The sequence below is a fragment of the Microtus oregoni genome, unplaced genomic scaffold, assembly GCF_018167655.1.
Source record: "Microtus oregoni isolate MIOR12 unplaced genomic scaffold, Mior012 000040F_ref0000088, whole genome shotgun sequence".
NCBI classification, from domain to species: Eukaryota; Metazoa; Chordata; class Mammalia; order Rodentia; family Cricetidae; genus Microtus; species Microtus oregoni.
Window position 1 is genome coordinate 22,825,200 of NW_024543207.1, and position 24,467 is coordinate 22,849,666.

The following is a 24,467-nucleotide window of genomic DNA, read 5'->3' on the forward strand; positions in this document are numbered from 1 at the left end:
ATACTTTTTATTTACTTTAACTATCACCCTTGCTCGCTGTAAGCAAGGGTGCAGTGAAACCAGCAAACTAGATCACTCACTCTGTGGGTAGAATGGTCTACTGGGGATTCAAACTGTCTCCCAAGAGGCAGAGAGGACAGCAGGAAGGGAGGAGCCTTGCCAGCTTCAAGGGGACAGGTAGCAGTTGGGGATGGGGATGGAGGAGCATGAGAGTCACAATAGCCTGGGATCTAACATGCTTTTACAGGCTTCTTTGAGTTAATCAGAGCCCAGAAGCCCTTGCTGGAGACAGTTGGCTATGGGGTAGATAAGGAAGTAAGGCATTTCCTGGCAAACAGGAACGTGGTCTCAGGTTTCTGAGGAATGCTGAACTAGGCTAGTTTATTTGCTTGCAGTTCTTCTGTCTCCCCAGTCAGAGCCCAGCCCCAGCTGAGCCTAGGTGTTTGTCAGCACCGCTGCCGTTTGGGGGGCCACCCACAAGTACACATTTAAAAAATCCTATTTTTGTAGATCAACTGTACCTTAATAGAGCTGCTTTTAAGAGTTCAGGCATTGGCAATGATGGAGGTCAAATCCAGGACCTCTTTAAGATAGCACATGTTCTTAACAGCCGAGCAATCTCTCCCGTCCCTATAATGGTTCTGCATGTATATAAAAGTTCTTCATTTTGACATATTCAAATTGATGAGTCTTTGTCATTATGAGGAAGCCATGTGTGCCTTGACAGTATGGATCTCAGATCTGACGGTCCTTTACATATTCTCCCTTCAGACACCAGAATGCTTTCATCACTTCTCTCTACATTTTTAGCCAGGATAAGACTCATTTCAGTCAAAGATAAATGGGAGGGATTCACCTTAATTCTTAAAAACCAATTTATAAATGTTTCTGCTAACGTTATCATTTTCTTCACATAGTCCCCATAGGTTTGTTTTCAAGAACTAGGTTTTGGGGGTAGGGTTTGCTTGGTTGGGTTTTGCTTAGTTTTGATTGATGTTATTACTAGTAGGGGCTTTCATTACTTTACCATCTCCTCTTCTTTTTTTTTCAACATGTAAAGAAATGTATTTTTAGCCACTAGTCCTGTAACAAACAACTTTACTATTAAACTATATAATTCTGAATTATGTATAAATTAGTTATCATGGATTTTTTATCTATAATTAATAACTAACAACTTTGTTGCCTCCCTGTAATAGTTGTAAAATCTCTATGCATTCACTCGAATACTATGTGTTAAATAGTTACAACAGGTCACTTCACGTCTGATTTTAATACAAAATATAATACCATTCATTCATTTAACAAATGTTTATTGAGGGTCTGTTATGCGCCATGGATATTCTGAGTATTGGAGCTCTATCCTCAAATAGGAAGGATTACTGGTTCCTTTTCTGTAGGCTCTCTGAACCCTTAGGTACAATAAGTGTTAGAAGTCCCCAGGAAAATATGGTGTCCAGCATTTCCCGGCCATAGCTAGGCACCTGGCGAGGCTCTCTTTTGTGTCGCTTGCTTGAAGACACCAGTATTTTAGGAAATGGAACAGCCCCTTTCATGACTAAATTTGCTGTTGCTTCTGAACAACTAAAAAGTAATCCATGGTAACTCAGAAAAGCGAACAGCTTTCTGCTTTCCTTGTGCTAAATTCTTAAACGATTGGAGGTCTGGGGATATGTCAATATGACGCAGTATGCACAGGCCATGGGTTCAATCCCCAGCAGGCACGCCACACACAATGAAACCGTTGTACAAAGAAATAAAGCAATGTGACTTCCCAAAACTCTGACAAATAGCCTGGAAACTTCCTCTCTGAAACAATCGCTCTTGTTCGCCAGCCTTTTTGACAGACCAGGCTAGCCAATTATGTCATAATAGATTGCCATACTTAAACACTTCGACAGGAGAGGGACTTGTTTCTGTTCCCAGGCAATGGACTCTGCCAGGTTTCACACTCTGAGCTGTGAATGTAAAAGGAGCAGAGAAGCATGGAAGGAGATGTGGGACACAAACCCGGAAGTCTCAGTTCCCATCCCAAAGCCTGGGGCTTCGCTGCTGTTCTGCCTGTCTTCTCTCTGTACCTCAACTGTGTGGACCCTGGAAGCCAATGAACCAAAGGCAGCCATGTTGGAAGGTTTCCCCTTGACTCTCCAGCTTAGGTTAATAACCTCTCTGGTAACTCTAGGTGCTCCCTCCCCTCACCATCCACTTTCAATCCCATCACCAAAAAAAAAAAAAATGCTTTGAAGAAATAGTTCTCCATCTTCACTGGCATTGTCAATACCTTGAGATTTCATTTCTCCTGAACTATTTTACCTGGTTTTTAGTTACAGTGTAACTCTAACCTTTAACCTACTTCCCAGGTCATCACAGATCATCTAATGACCCCACTTTTTCCAAAACACCCCATGACCCTAATAACCCATAATACCATTTCCCTAAATGAGATTCAGGGAATTCGAATGTTATAGAATATACTAGATATTACTTGAAGGACTTTATATGACCATCTAACTTTGAGAATTTCTAAGTCAGAAAATGTACCTGCTGTTCTTCATTGTAAAACTCCCTAGAGCCACCTTGACCTTGCTGTGTATCATGTAGCCCAAGGGGTAGGTGCAGCCTGTGCTGGTTCTTAAACTCCTGATAAAGAATAGATCTGGACATGTGTTGCCTGCTTATAATCCCGACACTCAGCTGGCTGAGGCAAGGAAACTGTGAGTTAGAGGACAACTGGGGCTACATAGCAAGATGCTGCTCTAATAAATAAATAATTAGAAATATATTATGAGTAACAGTATATAATGCATAGTTTAAAATATTCATAAGACATGAGGCTTAATTATAACACATTCTTTTTTCAGCCATGATGTTATAAATTAAGACAGACTGTATCCAGGGTAGGACAGATGGCTCAGTGGCCAAGAACACTGGCTGTTCTTCCAGAGGACCCAGGTTCAACTACCAGCACCCACATAGCAGCTCATAACCATCTTTAACTCCAGTCCTAAGGGATCCAACTCTCTTCTGGTCACCACAGACCCTACACACTTGTAATACACAGACAACCATACAGGCAAAACATCCAAACACATAAAGTAAAATTTGAAAAGATATATGCTCTGCCCAGTCCATTTTCAAACATGGTTGAAGGGCCTGCTTCTCCTAAGATCTTGCCTTCTGTGTGCCTCCAGGCAAAATGGAAAGAGATCAAATGACTGGTTACCCAGGTTTGAAAAGACTTTGAAAATAAAAACTCTGGGCTGGCCAAACTGTTCTCAGAAGCAAGAGGACAGCCCTGGGACTGGCTGACACCATGGCAGCTCTTCCAGTGTGGACACTACTCTTCCTGACTGCAGCCAACCACCAGGAACCTGCCAGATTTTCTGTGCTGTCTGTGACCCTGATGGACCATCTGACATGATTTCAGCTTTGTGCACAGGTTCTATACGCTGGCCTGTCGTGGAAAGGGGTGCCCACAGCAGGACAGCCACCCCCTTCCACATCATGGGGCTACTGTAAGAAACAAGTTCTTGCGGTTCATGTGAGGTGCCTTTGTAGGTCTGCAATGAGTCACAGACAAGTAGGAGACGCTAGGTCCCTGTCTTCCCTAGCAGGCGACGGAGGCCTGCATGTCTAGAAGCTTTCAGTCAGTTTTAGGGTTGCAAAGATACCGTCTGCTCCACGACCACTACATGACTGAGTGGTTCAGAAAGGGGGGAAGAGAAGCCCTGAGTCCTAATGTATACACTAGATAAGGTATAATACTAGACACCAGGAAGATGGTGCCTTCCAGGAGCAATCAGCCAGCGAGGACCAGAGGAAGGAGAGATGCGACTAGGAACAGAAAATCCACTATTTCCTACCAATTACCAATTTAGTAGACCAGCCATTTTTTTTTTTTTTGCCTTTTGTGTGGGGCTCCACCCACTTTCACAGACCCGAAAAGAAAATCTGCCTTGTTTTCTCCACTTGAACGTTCCAATGTTCCTTATTAAGGAGTAAGGGTCTTGTTGCTCACAACTGCCCCCCCCCCCGTGCCCTTCAGCTGCTGTGTTGGTATTTAAACAGGACCAACCTCAGATTAGCTTGAAATCTGTCCTTGATACCCTCCCTATCTGTGAGAGGCTGAGTGACAGGCAGAACAAAAAATTACAGCTCAACACAGGAGAATAATAGCACTCAGAATGTCCCCTGGCTTTCCATTGTCTGACCAAGGATTTCCACGATGGGCCAGTCCTTCCAATTGACCCGTATAATCACTGTATCACTGGTCCTGGGGGACTTCAGTTGACTTTCAGTTTCCACAGCCGTAACTAGAGGGGACTGGTGACAAGACTGCCCTGCCCCCGGCTCGTTTCTGGAGCTGAGCTAATGGATGGAAAATGTTTAGCGTGAACCCTATCACACGGTAAACAAAGCATTTGTGCACTTGGCTCTATGGGCCAGATCCAGCCTGCTTCTATAAATGCAAACACCCGGATCACAGGCACCGAAGCAAAGATGAGTCTTTGCAGCAGAGACCTCAATGGACTTCAAGGAAAAATCCTCCAAGGCCTACAATAAATGCCTGCTTGCTGGCAGTTTACTAGGTGCCAACCAGAACCCTCAGCATGCCCCTAATGAGCCCTGCCATTCCTTTTGTACAGCATGCCTCTCGCCCACCTGGATAAGTAAGAAGCCCTCTGAAGGTCCGGAGTCCAGTGGATGGGCCTTCCATCTCCCCAGCTCTACTATCATCCTGACTCTGGTCAAACCGAATACCTTATTCCAGCATCACTTTTTCCATTTAGGCCAAACTGAGACACTGTTTTTAGATTCAACTTTATGCATACCCATTCTTTTTCTCTTTCATAGACAGTTTTTAATAGGACCTCAATACATATTTATTCAGCCGTAATGTATCATTCCGTAAGCCTTTGTACTTTGGGGCATGCTGTCTTACACACTTCAGAAAGCAGCTCCAGCATGGCCTGCTCCGGGAAGCAATGCCTGAGCACACAGGAGAATCACACATCATCAAGGCAGAAACACGGATACACTGCAGTCAGAGCAGACTTCACCTTATTACTCCCGTACACCACCATTGCTGAAGACACCTCAGATGGGGACTGGAAACATTACCTGTTGTTTCTTCCTTCCCTTCTGCCTCCGTTCAAAATATCATAGATGTATATATATATATATATATATATATATATATATATATATACACATATATAAACATATACATATATGCACACATAGTTTAAATACCACATAGTCTAACTTACAGTTTAAGATAGATGAAGCAAACATCTGTGGCCATTATGTAGCTTAGCTAGTGGTCCATCATAAGTAACAGGCACCTCTTGTTTAGCCATCTCTGTGACGCCCTCAACTCTCCATTTCCCACCACATATAGAGCTATCAAGCAGATCTCTCTAGAGGAACAGAACTGATAGTGTATTATGAATGGATGGATGGATGGATGGATGGATGGATGGATGGATGGATGGGTAAGTATATATACTCTCACACACATACATATCATAAAAGAGAATTTACTAGGATGACTTATCCAGTAGAGGCCTCATGATCCAACAATGGCCATCTACATATCGGAGAGATTAGAACTCAGCAGCTCCTCAGTCCATGAAATGGGACATCTCAGCAGCTCCAATCTAGCACTGAAGGCCTAGAAGATTCCTGGAGAGGGAAGCCTGGGGAAGCTGAAGTCTGATGGCAACAGTTATCAGCAAGAAGCAAATGCAGACAAGCAAGAAGCACTGCTTTCTCCTCACACCTCTTTATGTCTGGAGCAAGCTGGAAGGTTACATCATTTTGGAAAAGGGCCCCCTCAGTTAATCCTCCTGGGAGGTGCCCTCACAAACCTGTCTAGGATCTGACAATTAATTATCACAGGTAGCTACTACCTTAATTTTCATGTTATTTAATTTCTTATTTTCTGTTCAGTTCAACCCCATGCCCCTTAACAAGATAGTGTTGAGTTCTGCCTGTTGTTCAACTTTGTATGACCAGAATCACACTAAATGCGTCCTCCATAACTTGCTTCACTGGGATCCATGGATACTGACACGTGGTCTGCGGTCTCTTCATCTTCAGTGCACATATTCTGTTTTAGGAGTATACAGAAATGTCTTTACCTGGTCCCCAGCTGATGACTTATACTGGGCGAGCCTGATTTTTACTGTTGTAATGATGTTATATACACTTCCTTATCCTCCTTCTAGCATCATTACTGCACCATAGAACTGTTCAGCTTTGCTAATGGATGCTAAATTGGTTTCTGATGTACTTGGGCCTGTTTCTTAGGCTTACAGCATTGTGTGAGAGTTCTCTCCGCTTCGTAGCCTCAACCACACCATGGGGTGTTTACTTCTGCCAATTAATCATGTATAAACTGATATCTATTTGTGGGTTTTTCAAATTCTATTTCCCTGCTTAATAATGAAGATAGTATTTTTCCTAAATTTATTGGTCACTTATCTTTCTATGAAATGCTCATTCATGTCCATTTTTCTTATGCTTTTTTCCTAGTAATTGATTTTTTTCTTTGACTCTTGTCTTTTTCTTATCCATCTGTAGGAATCATCTTTATATGTTTTGGCTTCTGGTATTTTGTCTATTAAACATTACAAATAAAGCTTCTGAACTCCTAGACTATCCCTGCAAGGGGATCGTGTACCAAAGAGCTTCAAGCCCTGCTACCTACTCTCCTGTCTTGGCTCAGAGTACAAGGTTCTTGGAATCTGAGGATAGGTGAACCGAACCTGCTGGACCAGTACAGGATCCCAGAAGGCCTGTGACAACTCCATCTAAGACACAGATCATCTGAACTAGAATTTTGTGCCTCCTCAGAGAACCGCAGAACATGCTGGCTTAGGCATCCTCAGCTGCCAGTTTCCCGTTGTCCTTCATAGCTGCTCTCAAGGTCCCCACCCCCACAGATTCGCCTTGCTTTTGCTTCAGGGCAGGTTAGTCCCTGGAAGCTGAGATCTTGACGACTCAGTGCTCAGCAAACAGCTTTCAGTTATTTATACACGGCTTCTGACAAGGTCTAGCTAACCCCTTAGCAGCGCTTGTGCTTCTTCAAGCTCACACCAACATAAAGTAATAATAATAATAATAATAGCTTGGAGTCCGCTTGCTTGGCTGGAGAAGGCAGGCAGTGCCAGGCTTCACGGCATCACACTTACAGCTCCTTCTACACACTCATCTATGGGCAGTGAGATGGGAAACCGTTAGCTTTCCTTGCTCTCTGAGTGCAGAAACGCAGCCAAGAGAACCCACCAACACCTTCTGTGGTGTGTGAGGAGCACTGGACTTGCCATCCCCTGGCCTGATGTTTCCCTCTGCAAATAGGAACCGATGAAAATCAAGTTCCACATATATTCTCCCAAGAGCAAGGCGGAAAATGTGTGGGGTAACCTTACGTCAACCTGAAAGATTTCCCACTCTTTGCTTCTGTTTTCACAGATACTAAAATCAGAACAATATGGAGATTTTATATGATTTTGCTTGGCCCCAGTGCAAAGATGACATACAAATTTGTGAAGCATTTCTATACTTTCAGACAAATAAATCATATCTTTTTCTTATATGTAGGGTGCATGGGGAGTGTAGACACTGGATTCTTGGCCAGTGAACTAAAGGGAGACTATGAAGGGGGTGTGGTAATCAGTTGGAGAAAAAGGAGTTGGATGATGGGGAGGGCACATATGAGCGAAGTACGGTAATATGTGTATGAAAATAACATAACGAAATCTAATATTTTGGCTGCTTATTAAAAACATTAATAAGTTAGGTGGTGGTGGTACATACCTTTAATCCCAGTACTTGGGAGGCAGAGGCAAGGGGATCTCTGTGAGTCTGAGGCCAGCCTGGTCACAAAGCAAGTTCCAGGACAGCTAGAACTGTTACACAGAGAAACCCTATCTTGAAATCATGATCCCCACTCCAAATAGTAACTAAAAAAGTAAAGAAAGTGAAAAAAGAAATAGTTTCTAGATCTGAGAAAGTTCCTCAAACTAGAAATCCAAAGTTAATTCCACAGTCCTATTTGAAAACCTGCTTGGTGTCTAGTCCACTGCAATTTTAAAAATCCAGAGGTAGGAAAAAGAAATCTCGGCCTTTCATTTTTTGTTAGTGTGTCTAAGAGCACGTTCCTTCCCCAGAGACACATTCATTCTGTCTGCGCCTTAACTTCCCCGCTCCCCACACTAACTCACAAGGCCCCGGTGAGCACCCTGAGTAACACAGAAGTCTGTTTCAGTTGCTCATTTACACTTATTTCCCGGGAAAAGTAGAAAAAGAACACCAGATCCAACTGCAGTTTTTAAAATTACCGGTATGGAGAGCTGCTTGGATAAAACAACACAGAAGAAGGAAGGATGCTGTCCGGAAACTTTGCAGCCCACCCTCCATAGAGCTGATATAGAGAAGAAACACTACAGCCCACCCTCCATAGAGCTGACATAGAGAAGAAACACCACAGAAGACAGGAGTAAATCAACACTCGCTCCAACACATGAACACATCTGCGTCACCTCCCCTTCTGACATGCTGGAAAAGCCATCAGATGACGAAATTCCAAAGTGTGAAGTGACCAGGGTATGCTGCCAGTTGCTCCTCGTGTCTTTCGTTGGAGAACACAGGAGCCTGCAGCCTGAGCATATCAAAGCGATTCTGGCACAGACATCCTTTTAGGGACAAATGATGGAGGAAGGCAACTAAAGGAAAGGAGGAAGAAAAGCAGTTTGGAAATGGAGCAAAGTGTGAGCAGAGCATCACTATGCTAGATTCCAAAGACAAGGAAACAAAACCACTAAACCCTACTGGTTCTCTCTTACACATTCTTCTGATTTGCATCTCCCTTCTGCCACGGGGGCCCAGGCTCACATGGCTTCTCCAGTGGAAGACATAACAGACTCCTAAATAGATTTGCTGAAGCCTGGCTCCCACATCACATCAATCGCCACCCGTCTCCCAAATGTTTTCATTAAAATGTGGTCATGATAGGAGCGGCTCCCCTGCCCTACAGTCCTAAGGGAAAGTATTTAGTCCTTTAGGGTGGGCTCTTGCCTTTCTCTCCAGGCGAGTGTTCCTGTAATTTAGCTAACACTATGGATGGTAACAAGCACAGCCACACAAAGTGGTTCAATACATTGAGGAAATGCTACATCAGACAAAACAAAGGCAGGACTTTGAAGTGGCTCTAATAGTATATACCCTCTGGCGATCCAGCAAAGCCTTCTCAGCAGGGTAGACAGCCCCCAAGCTGCTGGGAAAATCTGCTGTTGTCTGTGCATACCTGACTATGCATCAGGAATTGTCCTCAGTCGCAGAGAACTATCTTTAAGAGTTTGTCTCACCGGACAGTGGTAGTTGCACACCTTTACTCCCAGCACTTGAGAGGCAGAGGCAGGTGGATCTCTATGAGTTCGAGGCCAGCCTGGTCTACAAGAGCTAGTTCCAGAACAGGTTCCAAAGCTACAGAGAAACCCAGTCTTGAAAAACTGAAAAAGAAGGGGAAAAAGTGTGTCTCACTTCATACCACAGCAGAACTGGCCATACAAAGACTCAAGTTCTCACCTCAGTTTGGGACCCATCTGAAGTACCACCCTCATCCCCAGACACCCACGGGGCAGGCTTGCCTCAGTTCCAACCACAGTGGGGTGTGGTGGCCATAGGAATGTGTCTTGAAGCAACCTTAGTTCAAGGAGCATGAGCGTCATCTGTATTACACCCTTTCCAAGTCAAAGTTCAGGGATGGTTGTGTAAGAGGGGACAGGTGGATCGAAAGAGCCGGAGGCAGTAGAGGACTATAATGAAACAGTGTTTTCTAGACACAGTAGGATTCACTGCAGTAGGATTCGTATAAGACCCACGCAAGCTCAGGCCACGCAAGACAGAATTCCCACCCCTAGCTGAGGAGCTTTGGGAATCAATAGCTGCTGAGAGAGGAAGAGTCAGTATTCTTCACAGACATGACCTCCAGTAGGGTGAATGTGCTCCAGTGACGGCTACACACCCAAGAGTATATGACCAGCACTAACTGGAATTGACGGGTTTAAAAACAAAAGATGAGCACACAAAGTTGCATAGGTATAGAATGGACACTGGGTCCAGGAGAAGTTAGGAAGGGAGAAGGTAAGTAATCAAAATACTGAGTTTAAAAATTCTCAGGGGCCAAATTGTGGGCTCGCTGGTGAAGAGCACTTATTGTTTGTGATGAGGACCTGGGTTTAATTTCCAGCACCCACATGGTGGCTTGAAACTGTCTGCAGCTCCAGTTCCAGGGGATCGGACGCCCTCTTCTGACCTTTGCAGGTACCAGACTTGCAGGTGTTGCACTTACATACATATAGGCAAAACACCCGTACACAAAAAGTAATAAAATAATTAAATCTTTAAAACAGAAGTTCTCAAAGTAATAACAAATACTTTTTTCTAAGGAGCCTGAGTGACCAAAAGCTGCCTCTGGAAACTTGTCCTGTGTTCTGAGGCCGTGTTTCCCCCAGCTCCTGCCATGACTGCGTGTGTTGTTCTGAGCCACACCGTTCCTTCTTCATTAGTGGACTCTGACTCTGTCACGGACTGATGGCAGCCTCAGGTGCTTCTGTCAACCTGCCTCAGCCTCAGAGATGTGTTAGCAACCTACTGTGCTAATGCAAAGCGTGTGTACGAACAACAGCGCAGCATGCAGGGTGTGCGATGCAAGTCTATACATCTGCAGGCATTGCACGGTGTTCTGGCTGACTTCTGCTGCATTCTTCCTCTGCACTCAGCCATAGTCACAGGGGACAACTGGGTGAATACTTGGTGACAGCACAATTTATGCAAATGAACAAGGCAAAAAGGAAACAAATGTGAGTCTCAGAGCTTGAGCTGTGGGACAATGACATGAGTGAATTCTTTGTTCAATCAGAAGGGTGTTCCAACACTGGAAGGCGAATACTGAGTGGGCTTTCCTATCCCTTTAAGGAGGGAAGGGTTTTGACTTATAGCTCAAGAGTATAGTGCAGGGAAAGCATGGCAGCGGGAGCCTGAGGCAGCTGGCCACACCGTTAGAAAGCAGACAGGGGATAAAGCAGAGACTGTTATAAAGCAGGAAGCAAGGCCAAGCTAGTAAACTTCTAGCTCCCCACCACCAGCAGCAGCACCCCCATCCTGGCAGTGACTCATTTCTTCCAGCCTGGCAATCAACAACATAAATCAGACCCTGGGCAGAAGCGCTTGCCAATCATTGCTGACTCCAAGCTACCGGCACACAGTGAAAAAAGAGAGCAAGAAACATCGGTCCTTACCCCGCTGCCCTAGAGTATGTCCACCAAAAGAGGCAGTGGATCCTCACGATCCCAAAAGCACAGGTAGAAATAAAGTTTGTTAAGTAATTTTTAAATATCTTTTAATATGACTACGTCATGTTGCAAGTTTATATGATTTAGTTTTTAGTAATGTTTGTGCATATTAACAGTTTAAAAAATTTCTGTCAGCTTCCATGGGCTGGTATAAGCTCTAGCACATCAGGGCTTCCATTTTCCTATTTTTCTTGGGACTAGACTTACACTCTGGTCTAAGAGCCCACCCTAGCCTCAATTTTCTCCCTCCTACACAGGCACCTCTGCTAATAAAAGCTTGACATGTCTAGATGTCTGCTCCAGTTAACACGAGAGAGAGAATATCAGTCCAAGATGGCCAGCTGAGGACTTGAGCTGGCTCAGAAACTGCCAGCAGGTAGGGAAGATGCCATCTTGACTTGTAAGTAGGATATCTATGGCAGCTGGCACACAGGAGGGAAAGTGCTGCAAAGAACAATGATGCCACCACTTGAAAGTCACAGCAGAACGATGGCTGCACAAGCAGGGAAGCTGTGCTGACACTGCAGAAACACCACAAGAGCAGCTAGTCAGAATGCAGCTGCAGCAAGGTCTGTGAGCAAAGCTGTGACAGGACCACAGAGCTAAGGCGATCCAATTCCAGAGCTATTTGACATGGAGAAAATGCTAGGGTGCGTGTGTGTGTGTGTGGACTGGGAATACAGATAAGCTCTACCACAACATCTTTGATCTGTGCTGTAAAGGAGGATGCAGACTCCACCAAAGAAATACCAGGAATGAAGCAATGAGAGGAGGAATTCCAAGCAGAAAGAACAGTTTGTGCAAAAGTGTTGTGGCATGGAAGGACAGTGTGTTTGGGCTGGTTTTCTGACTCTTCTTTGGTTTCTGTGATTCTTGATTCCCCATGTCTTTCTTATTGTCTAGCATAGTTGGAATCCAACAGTTACTTATTCAACTCCTTGCTTTTTTTTTTTGAGTTTTTGTTTTGTTTTGTTTTGTAAGGAATAAGCTGAATCAAGAGCACTGTGAAGCTCTATGAATCAGGAAATTAAGATAAAAGTTAAGGTCATGGTTGGAGCTGACAGACAAAAGTTAAGGTCACAGTTAGAGATGACACTTGGATTGTGTATGATCTCAGAGGCATTTGCTGTTAACTGTAGCTACCAAAGGCGTGTATTTTTAACAAGTAGGTGGAGTTACCATTCCTCATTTTGAAACTTTCTTCATCATTATACTAGGGTTCTCTAAAGGAACAGAACTGACAGAGATTTATTGGGATGGAGGTGGCTCACTAGTTAGGAACACATACTTCAGAGGACCTGAGCTCAGTCCTGAGCTCTTGGCAATCCCAGTCTGGTACTGAAGTCCCAGAGGATTCCTGGAGAGCTACTTGTCTTCCATCTTCATCCCAAAGAAGTAGGTTCTGACCCCAGCTAAGGAATGCTTCAGCAGTAAGAAAGAACTTGACAGCAAGAATGAGGACAAGCAGGCAAAAAGAAAAAAACCTTCCTTCTTAAATGTCCTTTTGTGTGGGTACCACCAGAAGGTATAGCCCAGATTTAGGATGGTCTTCCCATGTCAAATAATCCAGCCAAGAAAATCCCTCACAGCTGGGCAGTGGTGGAATACACCCTTAATCCCAGCACTTGGGAGGCAGAGGCAGGCGGGTCTCTGTGAGTTTCAGACCAGCCTGGTCTACAGAGTGAGTTCCAGGACATCTAGGGCTGTTATACAGAGAAACCCTGTCTCAAGAAAGAAAGGAAGAGAGAGAGAGAGAGAGAGAGAGAGAGAGAGAGAATGGAAAGAGGAAGGAAGGAAGGAGGGAGGGAGGGAGGGAGGGAGGGAGGGAAGAAGGAAGGAAGGAAGTATGCCCAATTGTTTGGGTTTTAGTTGATTCCAGGTATAGTTGTAACTAGAGGTTTCTCGCCTGCTGACCACCATGAGACATAATACTAATTACAGTTTGGCCTAATAGCTTAGGCTCATTATTAACTAGCTCTCACAACTTAAATTAATCCATTTCAATTAGTTCCTATTTTACCACAAGGCTTTTAGCTTGTTACCTCACATCTTACTTCTCTGATAGCTGCTCACATTTCCCCCAACCCTGACTTCTTCTCCCAGTATTCAGTTTGGCTTTCTGACCTAGCTATATTCTGCCCTGCTATTGGCCAAATCAACTTCTTTACTAACCAATGGTAATAAAACATATTCACAACATACAGAAAGGCATCCCACATCATATAGTCAATTTGACAACCAAGATTAGCCATAACATTATTTGTCAAAATAATGAGTGAAAGGCCTAATAAAAATAAATTTATTCCAGAAAACCAGCAACAATAGGAGCCCTAGAAACTGAATAAATAGAAAAGCATAGAATAAAAAGAACCATTAGAAAGCTGTTTGCAGAGATGGAGTGATGGTTCAATAGTAAAGAGCATGCAGGGCTCTTGCTTAGGACCTGGGTTTGGTTCCCAGCACCCATGTCAAGGTAACTCCAGCTCCAGGATCCAGTGCCCACTGGCCTCTGTGAGCACCTGCACTCATATGCACAGTGCACATACTCACACAGAGACACATACACACATGCACATACCTAAAAACAAATCATTAAAAAAAGAAGACTATATTTACCAGAAAGGCATTGCTGATAAAACCTACTTGCTCAGAACAACAAATAACAAGTAAGGCATTGCAAGTCTTGTCTGCATAGAGAAACAAAAAGAACAGAACTTTCAAAGATTACCAGCAGGCCTGGACATCCACATAAAAATATGACTCCCACAAGAAAATTGGGGACACTGAAGAAGAAGAAAGAAATGTCTTCAAGTTTTGGTGAAAAGTATTTACAAACAAATTCTATACCCACCCACACAGTCAATGAGGTGTAAAGGTTCACTTAAGACACACACACTCTTTAGATTGTATCTTTATCTAGACTTTATTGGAAGCTCCTGGAGAATACACAGGTGGGGGAAAACAGAAGGGATGTCTCCAGAAAAGCAATAAAGAGAAGAGAATTCCATCATGCGGAGGACTACACTGTGCATTGTTGCGGGATATTTGATCACACTGTGTGAAATGTGTCTGTGTTTTACCTCACCTGCCTAAAGCACCTGATTGGTTTTAAAAAGAGCTGAATGGCCAATAGCTAGGCCGGAGAGGATATGCAGGACTTCCTGGCAAAGATGGAAGCTTTGAATTAGAATCTGGCATGGGAGATTTTGCCAGTAAGACATGGAGGAAGTATGACATAGAGAATGGAGGAGAGGTAAAGAGCCACGTGGCAGACTGCAGATTAATAGAAATGGGTCAATTTAAGTTATAGGAGCTAGTTGGGGACATGACTAAGCTAACGCCGTTTTCATAATTAATAATAAGTCTCTGTGTCATTATTTGGGAACTGGTGGTTCACAGGAAGTCCATTGAGAAAGTCCTACTACAGCAGATCAGGGCAGGACATGCAGAGCTTGGGAGAGAACATCTCCATTGTGCATGGAAAAAATTACAGTTTTTTTTCCCAAGGTAATGCTAACAGGACTTTTATAGATATGATAGAGCATTCAAAGCAAACTAGCCAAATTTTAAAAGTTAACCTGGTATGAAGCCTGCAAAAAGCTGATATACAGGAAGGAAACACCATGCTCCAGCAAGGATGGAAGGCTGACGGCAGCAGGCAGAAACTATCAGCAGGCAGCAGTGACTGCTGGGATAGCTAGAAGGGGTGGGAGCAGCATGAGCTGAACACTTAGCTAACGGGAGTGAACAGGCTACATCAAAAATGAATAACACAAGAACTAGCGATCACAGGTGGATAGCTGGTAAGGTTCACAGAACAGTTATTTGTGGGCAAAAGCTATTTATATTGTACTTTTAACTATCTCCATCTACATCCATGATTTTAATAGAAGGCATAACTAGGCTGAGTATGGTCATTAGGAACAAACAAGGAATAGTCTTGTTGTCGCACAAAGAAACACACAACCAGAGCTAAAGCTGTCCAGTGTGGTGATTCGTATAGAATGGCTCCATAGGCTCATATGTTTGGATGCTTAGTCATCAGAAATGGTACTACTTGGGATGGATTAGGAGGGGTGACCTTGTTGGAGGAAGTGGGTCGCTGGGAATAGTTTTTGGGGCTTCAAAAGCCCATGCCAGGCTCAGGACCTCTTCCCTTCCTGCTGCCTACCTATTCAGATGTAGACTCCTAAGCTACTTCTCCAGTATCTGCCTGCCTACACACCACCACTCCTCCTGCCATGAGGACAATGGACTAAAACCTCTGAAACTGTAAGCAAGCCTCAGTTAAATGTTCTTTTATAAGATTTACTATGTGTTGTAGGGGGAGCGGGCTGCATCCCGCCACCCAGCTAGCTTAACCCCCGAAATAACCACACAGAAATTGTATTAATTAAATTACTGCCTGGCCCATTATATCTTGCCTCTTCTTGGCCAACTCTCACATCCTGATCTAACCCATTTCCATCAATCTGTGTATCACCATGAGGTTATGGCTTACCGGGAAAGATTCTAACCTACGTCTGTCTCAGGCAGGAGATTCATGGCATCTGCCACACTGTCCTTCTTTCCAGCATTCTCTTCTGTCTTCCCCGCCTATCTAAGTTCTGCCCTATCAAAAGGCCAAGACAGTTTCTTTATTCAACCAATGAAAGCAACACAAATACAGAAGGACCTCCTACACCAGCTAAGGCCATGGTGTCTCTTCACAGCAACAGAATACTGACTAAGACACCCGCCAAGGCAATATTTTTTAAAAGGGTATAATAGCACCCAGTTAGCAAACACATGGGCCAAAACAGCTCCTGTCTCCTCTCCCTGACATCAGTGGTCATTGTGTCTCACACCATTGATGGGAGCTCAACTTCATAATGTGATGAAACTGGCTAAACAGTGCAAATGGGGGGGGGGCTCAGAAGATGTGGCCCTTGTTGGAGTGACTACTTTTGAGGTCAGCCTGGCTATACAATGAAGTTCTGGGCCAGTCTGAGCTGTAGTGTGAGACACTCAAACAAAGTTTAAGTATGGCCATGAGTGCGTACATTAAAGAACCATACCTACATCACCAAGCCATATGAGCCATGAGGTTCCTATGGACTCTGACCTAAAGCTGCCTCCGCACAAAGTGAACTATATGTCTGCCTACTCTGTGACCAAACTGCAGCCCAACCTCAAAATACATCATTAATAATGAGAGTATTCAGCCATCAGCCGACTGTAGCCACTAAACGTTCAGTCAATCACAGGCGGCAAAGCGACCCACACGAGTCCACGTCAGGCCCGTGGTGATCTCTGTCCACACTCTCTGCGTGTCACTGTCTCCTGCCCCAGCTGTTTGACTCACAAATCTGGGATCTGAGCTAATAAATTCTGCTAGATTTAATTCATTCACAGTTTTAACAGCCCATTGAATCATAATTGATGAGTATTCAGTCTGTGCACTCACTGGGAGGTTTGGCTCTGAAAAGAGGCAGAAGGATTTCTCTTTCCCGGGAGACAGTGCAGAAACAGTGTCTCTTCGACATGTAGGGTAAACTCTTGGTCTGGACACAAAAGGTTCTCTACACAGGAGAGCAAAAAATAATGTTTTATAAAAATCATAAATTGTTGAAACAAAAATGTTAAATATATGTTTCTCTCTCTAATCATGCCAAAGTCTTCCAGGCAAGCACTAACTCTCTTCAATACACCGCTCAGTGTAGATGCTGAAATGTTTTAAAACCTACCTTCTCACCACAAGTTAGAAAAGATAGGAAAGAGATGCACCTAGGGGCGGGAGAATCTAACGCAGTGGCTCTCAGCCTCCCTAACACTGCCACCCTTTAATACAGTTCCTCATGTTGGTCCTGATGCTGCGGCCTTTAATACAGTTCCTCATGTTGCCACTTCACAATGGCAATTTTGTTACTGATATAAATTGTAATGTAAATATCTGTGTGATTCTTGTGAAAGGGTTGTTTAACTTCCAACGGGGTCACAACCCACAGGTTGAGAACCACTGGTCAGTTCTTCCCTTGGCTACATGACCTTGAATCAGTCACTCTGCTTCTCGGCAATTCGATTTCCTCCTCACCTGCAGCCTATAGAATTCTGAGCTGTGGCGGCTGAAAACAGTTACAAATGCAACCCAACACAAAATGGTACCCTCGCTTAAAGCATTAGGAGATAGGAGGGTGTTTCTAACTTGATTGTGACATCAACAGATTGGACAAGTCTGCACTGATAATAAGACATGCTAAGAGCTCCTGGAGTATCCGTAGAACACCCGAGGAGGAATGACAAGCAAGGGTATCCTCTGTCCTCCATATGCATGTGCACACATGTGCACAAGCATGAGCCCGTGACCACCTGGGATTGGATAACTCATTGAGGGGCTTGTCCCCGGAGAAAACTCAAGTCTTCCTCTCTCAGTAGTCATTGATTCCCTGTGTGGTTCTTCATCTAGGAGTGTGGTCCTGGGAGATTTCTCCCAACCATGTTAGCATGTCAACTTACACCAGCTCTTTGGAGTCCCACATTATACTAAAGATTATCAACAGCTTGCAAAATGACCCCAAGCTCAGCTAGTATGACAATGACATTTTCTGAGACCATGGAAACAAAACTATAGTGGGCTTTTAGGCTTGTGCCTGCTAAGACACTTTGAGAAGATTACTTAAATTTTCAAAATAATGCTAACTCTTTCCACTCCATTTTCTTTGGTAATAATCACAACCAGCTAAAAGTACAGCTGTAAGCTGTTTTTGAGTGCTGTGCTATTTTGATGGACATTGACAGATTAAAATTCCTAACCAATACACCCACCAAGGAATACTAAAGTACACTTGCAGGTGATTTTTCAGAGCAATGAATTCCACCTATTCTTGTCACCATGGTAACCACAGGACTCATTCTTATTCTTTTCATCATAGCATTGCTAAATATTTTTCCCTCACAGTTTAAGCCACAGATAAAACTAGAGTGGTGTTGACCATAGGGGGAAAACATAAACTGGCAATTTCCTGGATTAAAGGTTACTCTTGTGTAGCAAGAGTAATATTCTAAAGTCTTCTTAACATTGAAAGATTTACCTAAAAACCTGGGTCTAGAGAAATGGTTAAGAGCATTTGTTGTTCTTCCAGAGGACCCAAATTTAGTTCCTAGCACCCTTGTCAAGCAGTTCATACTGCCTCTAACCCTAACTCTATGGGATCTCTTCTGGCCTCCATGGGTACCTGCACACATGTGGCACAGAGAGGGGAGAGAGAGGGAGGGAAGGGTCGAGGGAGAGAGGGAGAAGGGAGAGATACATACATACATACATACATACATACATACATCAATAAATCTTTAAAGAAAACCCCTTGAGTTCTTGCTGCATGGCCATAGGGCCCTGAGCTCAGAGTTCCAGAACCTCCTTTAAAGCACATATGGCCGCAGTGTCGGTAACACAGTGCTGGGGAGATAGACACCGTGGGTTCCTGGAGCCACTGTCCCGCCAGCCCAGTTAAAAGAATGAGTTTGTCTCAAAAATCAAGGTCGAGGGCTGTCGTGATGGCTCAGTGCATGAAGGACTTTCCACATTGAATGTGAGGACCAAAGTTCAGATCTCTGGAACCCACACAAAAGCCAGGCAGGCACTGAGGTGGCCTGTGATCCCCGAGCTGGGGAGGCCGATACTGAGCCTCTCTGAAACAAGCTGCGGAGCTACGAGACAGAATGAGCAGGCTCCGAGTTCAGGGAGAAACCCTGCTGCAATAAACAAAGTGGACAGAGATCAAGGAAGACTCTGGACATCAACTTCAGGCCTACACACCACACACAGGAACTTGCAGGTACCTATGCAGACACATCACATACACGTGCAAAAAAACAGAAAAAGAATAAGGTGAAGAGTGATTGAAAAAGATACCCAACATTTGACCTTTGGCTTCTAAATACATAAGGCCACTTGTAATGTGCAGCCAAGCACACAGGTGTATACAATCATAAGAATGCATGCATGTGCCACACACAAAAACTCAAGAAGAGAGAAACCTTGCAGTCAAGTGTGGTAGCTCTTGTCTATAATCCTAGTACTCAGAAGGCTGAGGCAGGAGGATGGCCATGAATTCGAAGACAGCCTGAACCACATACTTGGTTCCAGACTACAATAAGAGGCTTTGTAAAAAATTAAAAGATTAAATACCTGCCCTGCTACTTTGTCCCTTTGAACTGGCAAAAGCAGTAAATGAAAACATCTTACCAATTACACAACTATAAATATATATATAACTTATATATATATATAAATATATATATAAGTTATATATATATTTATAGTTATATAAAACTATTTGCTTAATTTTAAATAACTTTTCTTGGGGGGAGTATACAAGAAATTAAATTTAAACTTCAATTGTTATATACTGTCAATGACGGGGCCTCAAAGTTATCCTTACCATTGTGTTGGGGTTAAAGTAACATGTCAGTCATATATCTCTGAGCTCAGAGTGTCAGTACAACACAAGATCCATAAGAAAAGACACAAATCAACAAGCAGCCCAAAAACTTCCAAACAGAGCTGCCCTTTGACCCTATAACAGGGGTTCATCTTCCTAATGCTGCAACCCTTTAATACAGTTCCTCCCATTGTGGTGACCCCAACCATAAAACTATTTTCCTTGCTACTTCATAGCTGCAATTTTGTTTCTGTTATGCATCTCAATGCAAATACCTATGTTTTCTGATGGTCATAGGCAACCCCTGTGAAGGGGTCTCGACCTACAGGTTGAGAACCATTGCCATGGAAGCCACACTTGTTAAAGAGCCAGTGATAAAGAAATTCTTCCTACAGAAAGAAACACATTGCTTTCTGTACCAGAGCTAGCCTGCTCAGTCTTAGCAGCTTTTGATATGAAATAATGGTACCACTCAATTCCCACTCAGAAGATTCAGGAGCTGAGTTCCCTACAGCCCATGTTGCCCACCCACTCACCCCAACATTCCAGCTACCTCAAGGTCTTAGCTCCCAGTAGACTCAGCAATATGACCTTATTCCCACAATGTTAGGCAAGCTTCTCTGGGACCAGAACCAACAGAATGTGTCCATGTTATAACAGGGATTCATCATATTGGCTGTCATGATTAGGGCTGGGAAGTCCAGCTACGGCCATCTGCATATCAATGATGGAAGAACTCCATAACAACAGCCACTAACCATATATGGCTACTCGTAGTCATACTGTAGCTACTATGATCAAAGAACTGAATTCAAATTGTATTTCATTTTGATGAATTTAAATTAAGAGTGCCGTAGATGTCACAGTTCTAGATCTATCTACCTACAGAGATCTTTAAAGAATATCTCTTCATCTGCCTTTGAATGTATTCGTTCCCTACTGGGATCTTGGGTCCAGCGTCCTGAGGTTCCCAGCCTTTTTTTCATAAGTTTGCTCTGTAGGCAAGACTGTGGGGGTATTTTCTTGATTAACCATTGTAGTGGTTTGAAAGAAAATGGTCCCAATAGGCTCATAGGGAGTAGCACCAGTGTGAGGTGTGACCTTATTGGAGTTGGTGTGTCACTGGGAGCAGGCTCTGAGGTCTCAGATGTTCAAGCCAGGCCCAATGTGGCATTGTCTCTTCCTGATGCCTGTGGATTTAGATGTAAAATTCTCAGCTACCTCTCAAGCACCATGTCTGTCTGCATGCTGCCATGCACCCTGCCATGATGATAATGGACTAAACCTCTGAACTGTAAGTCAGTTCCAATTAAATGTTCTCCTTTATAAGAGTTTCTGTGGTCATGGTGTCTCTTCACAGCAATAAAACCCTAACTAAGACAAGGATTAATGTGGGAGAACCCAGTCCACTAGGGGTGATTCCACCCCTGAGCTGTGTAAGAAAGCAGGCTGAGCAAGCTGCCAGGAATAAACCAGTAAGCACAGCTGCTCCATGGCCTCTGCATCAATCCCTGCTTCTGAAATCCTGCCTTGAGTCCCTGGTCTGCTTATTTCAGGATGAACTGAAACAAACCCTTCCCTCCACAAGTTGCTTTTGGTCCTGGTGTTTATCGCAGCAACAGAAAGCAGTAGCAATTGTAGAGATAAGTCCCGCCCCTAAGGGGGCGTGTTTGCCTCGGGCTAATGTTTGCCTATAAATTTGGCAAGCGTGCTCCCAGCCGTTTCTTCTGCTTTCCTGGTCTCCACAGGAACGGTGGTTCTGTAAGTCTATTTCGCCATTAAAGCTGTATATATATTTTTACAATCTGTCTGCATTCGTTTACGCTGTTACATTTTGGCGCCCAACGTGGGGCGCCATTTTGTAGTGGGTGCTGGGTGGCAGAATGCAGCCCCACAGCTCCCACTACAAGCAATAGCAAACTGGTCTTCTCAGCACCCCAGTTTTGCCAAAACCCAGTAACACAGCAGGCTGTGTTACTTTCCCTGTGAGAAGCAACAGCCTCACCAGGTTTCTCCTCGAAATGCATTACTAAGTCCACAAGTCACATTAAAAAGTCATCCTCATATGAACGTAAACCAGAGCTAAAATGAAAGCCTCCTGAAAACCTCTCCGATCATCAATTTTCTTCCCTCTACATGGCACATAAGTGTCATCTGTCATTTCTGTTCTTAGCTGCAAAACAGCTCTCCCATGAGAAACAACAGGGCCTTCTCGGCTCTCTCTCAGCTATGCACTACCTTCTCTTCCACAACCCTACTCAGAGTGCTTAGATATAAATCAATTGTCTTCTTTCTTTTCCATGGAAAAGTCCAAATCATTCTCTATTTGTCTTCCGTTAAAAAAAAAATGTTATCAGTCATGTAGGAAGCCCTGAGTGAATGAATGCATATTGTTGACATAGGGACAGCCATGTCAAGGACTCTAGCCTCACACCCATGGGAAAATGGCAGAGACTTCCTTTCTGGTTCATATGTGGATGTAGAAAGTGTTTGCAGAAAATGCCCATTGTAACATTCTCCCTCTGGATGTTTCCAGCCTGAATATTGCTCCCTTCAGAGACTGCTGCTATTAAGGTTAGATGGATACTATAAGCCTGCCTCCTTGTTCAACTGTGTGCAATACCCCCATCTTTCTGTTGAACTGTAAACAATACACTGAGCTTCCAGGATGCTGCAGCTTCCCATCAGAGATCCTGGACCACTTGATCACAGACTTTCTGTGTGTTCATATGTCTGTCTGTCTCAAAAAAATAAAGATAAAAATAGAGCTTCCACAAGACCCAGACATTATCACCTCCAAATTTTGGGTCAAACAAACGACTTTAAGCCAATATATCACCGCCATATATGCACACAGTGTTCACTGCAGCCTTTTCACAAATGTTAAGTCATGGAACCAAGTGAACATCCAGAATGGAGGAAAGGGTGGGGGAAATATGGTTTATGTACACCATGGAATGATTTTAGCCGTAAGGAAGAATGAAGTTATGTCATTTGCAGGAAAAGGAATATAACAGAAGATTATCACACTAAGCAAATTAAGTCAGTCTCAGAAAGACAAATAGATGTTTTCCTTCATTTGTGGGGCCTAGATTTTATAGATACATAAAATCAAATGCAAAAAGTCACAAAAATAGAAGTGAAACTTCCTGAAGGAACAAAGGGGACTAATGACTTGAGGGACATGAAAGAGGAGGGTTACAGGGTATGGGGGAGTATGTCAAAATGCTGTATACCTGCATGGAAACAGTCTCATGGGACACACTGCAATAATTGTTTCTAGTAATCACCATTCTGTTGGTGTGTCTTAGTTTGGGTTTTTATTGCTTTGAAGAGACACCATGACCACAGCAATACTTATAAAGACAACATTTAATTTGGGGGCTCACTTATAGTTTCAGAGGTTCAGCCAGTTATCATCATGACAGGGAGCATGGTGGCAGGCAGGCAGAGGTGGTCCTAGAGCTGAGACTGCTACATTTGGAAGGCAACAGGAAATCAACTAACACACTGGGCAGTATCCTGAGTATATGAAACCTAAAAGTCCACCCCCACAGTTATGCACTTCCTCCAATAAGCCCTTACCAATTCCAACAAAGTCACACCTCCTGAAGTGCCACTCCCTATGCGATGATGGGGCCAGTTACATTCAAACTACCACATGGTGCTGCCATCTATTAACCAGTCGTGCCCCTTAACTTAATCCTTGGCTCCTTGCTGTTCTCTTCAGGAGTGCCTTGCTTTAAAGACCAGTGAATCCATACGTGTTCTAATGTCTAGTTTCACGTCTCTTCTCCTCCAGTGTTTTCTCCGCTGAAATGCCTTACACAACTCAGACACTCACACTGATAGTCATGCCCCAGCTCCTGTCATTACCATGAGCTATAACCCTGACATCACCTTCATAACGAGCATCAGTACGCATGAAACCTCCAGGCACAAAGAGAATCAATTTGCTTTTATTCTCAACAGACAAATAAAATGTGGTACCTCTGTATAATCTGCTGTGGGACAATGGTCTGTATCCTGTCACTTATATTTTAAACAAATGCTGATTGGCCAGTAGCCAGGCAGGAAGGTGGGGTGGCCAGGCAGAAAGTAGAAGCGGGGCAACAAGAATTCTGGGAAGAGAGAAGTGCAGTCTTCAGTCATGTCCCAGCCACAGAGGAAGCCAGATAGCAAATGTGGCTGCCTCGCCGAAAAAAGGTACCAAGCCATGTGGCTAACATAGACAAGAATAATGGGCTAATACAAGTTATAAGAGTTAATAAGAAGCCTGAGCTAATGGGTCAATCAGTTTATAACTAACGTAGACCTTTGTGTGATTTCTTTGGGGCTAAATGGCTGTGGGACCTGGTGGGACAGAAAACCTCAGTCAACAGTGATTGTCTTAGTTTGGGTTACTATTTTTATAATGAAACATCATGACCAAAAAAAAGTTGGGAAGGAAAGGGTTTATTTGGCTTACAGATCCATATCCATGGTCTGTCACTAAAGGGAGTTAGGAAAGAAACAAAAAGGATAGGGACCTGGAGGCAGGAGCTCATGCAGAGACCATGGAGGATGCTGCTTAATGATTTGCTCTCCATGGCTTCCTCCGCCTGTTTTCTTCTAGAACCCAGGACCACCAGCCCAAGGGTGGTACCACTCACAGTAACCTGGACCCTCCCACATCAATTACTAATTA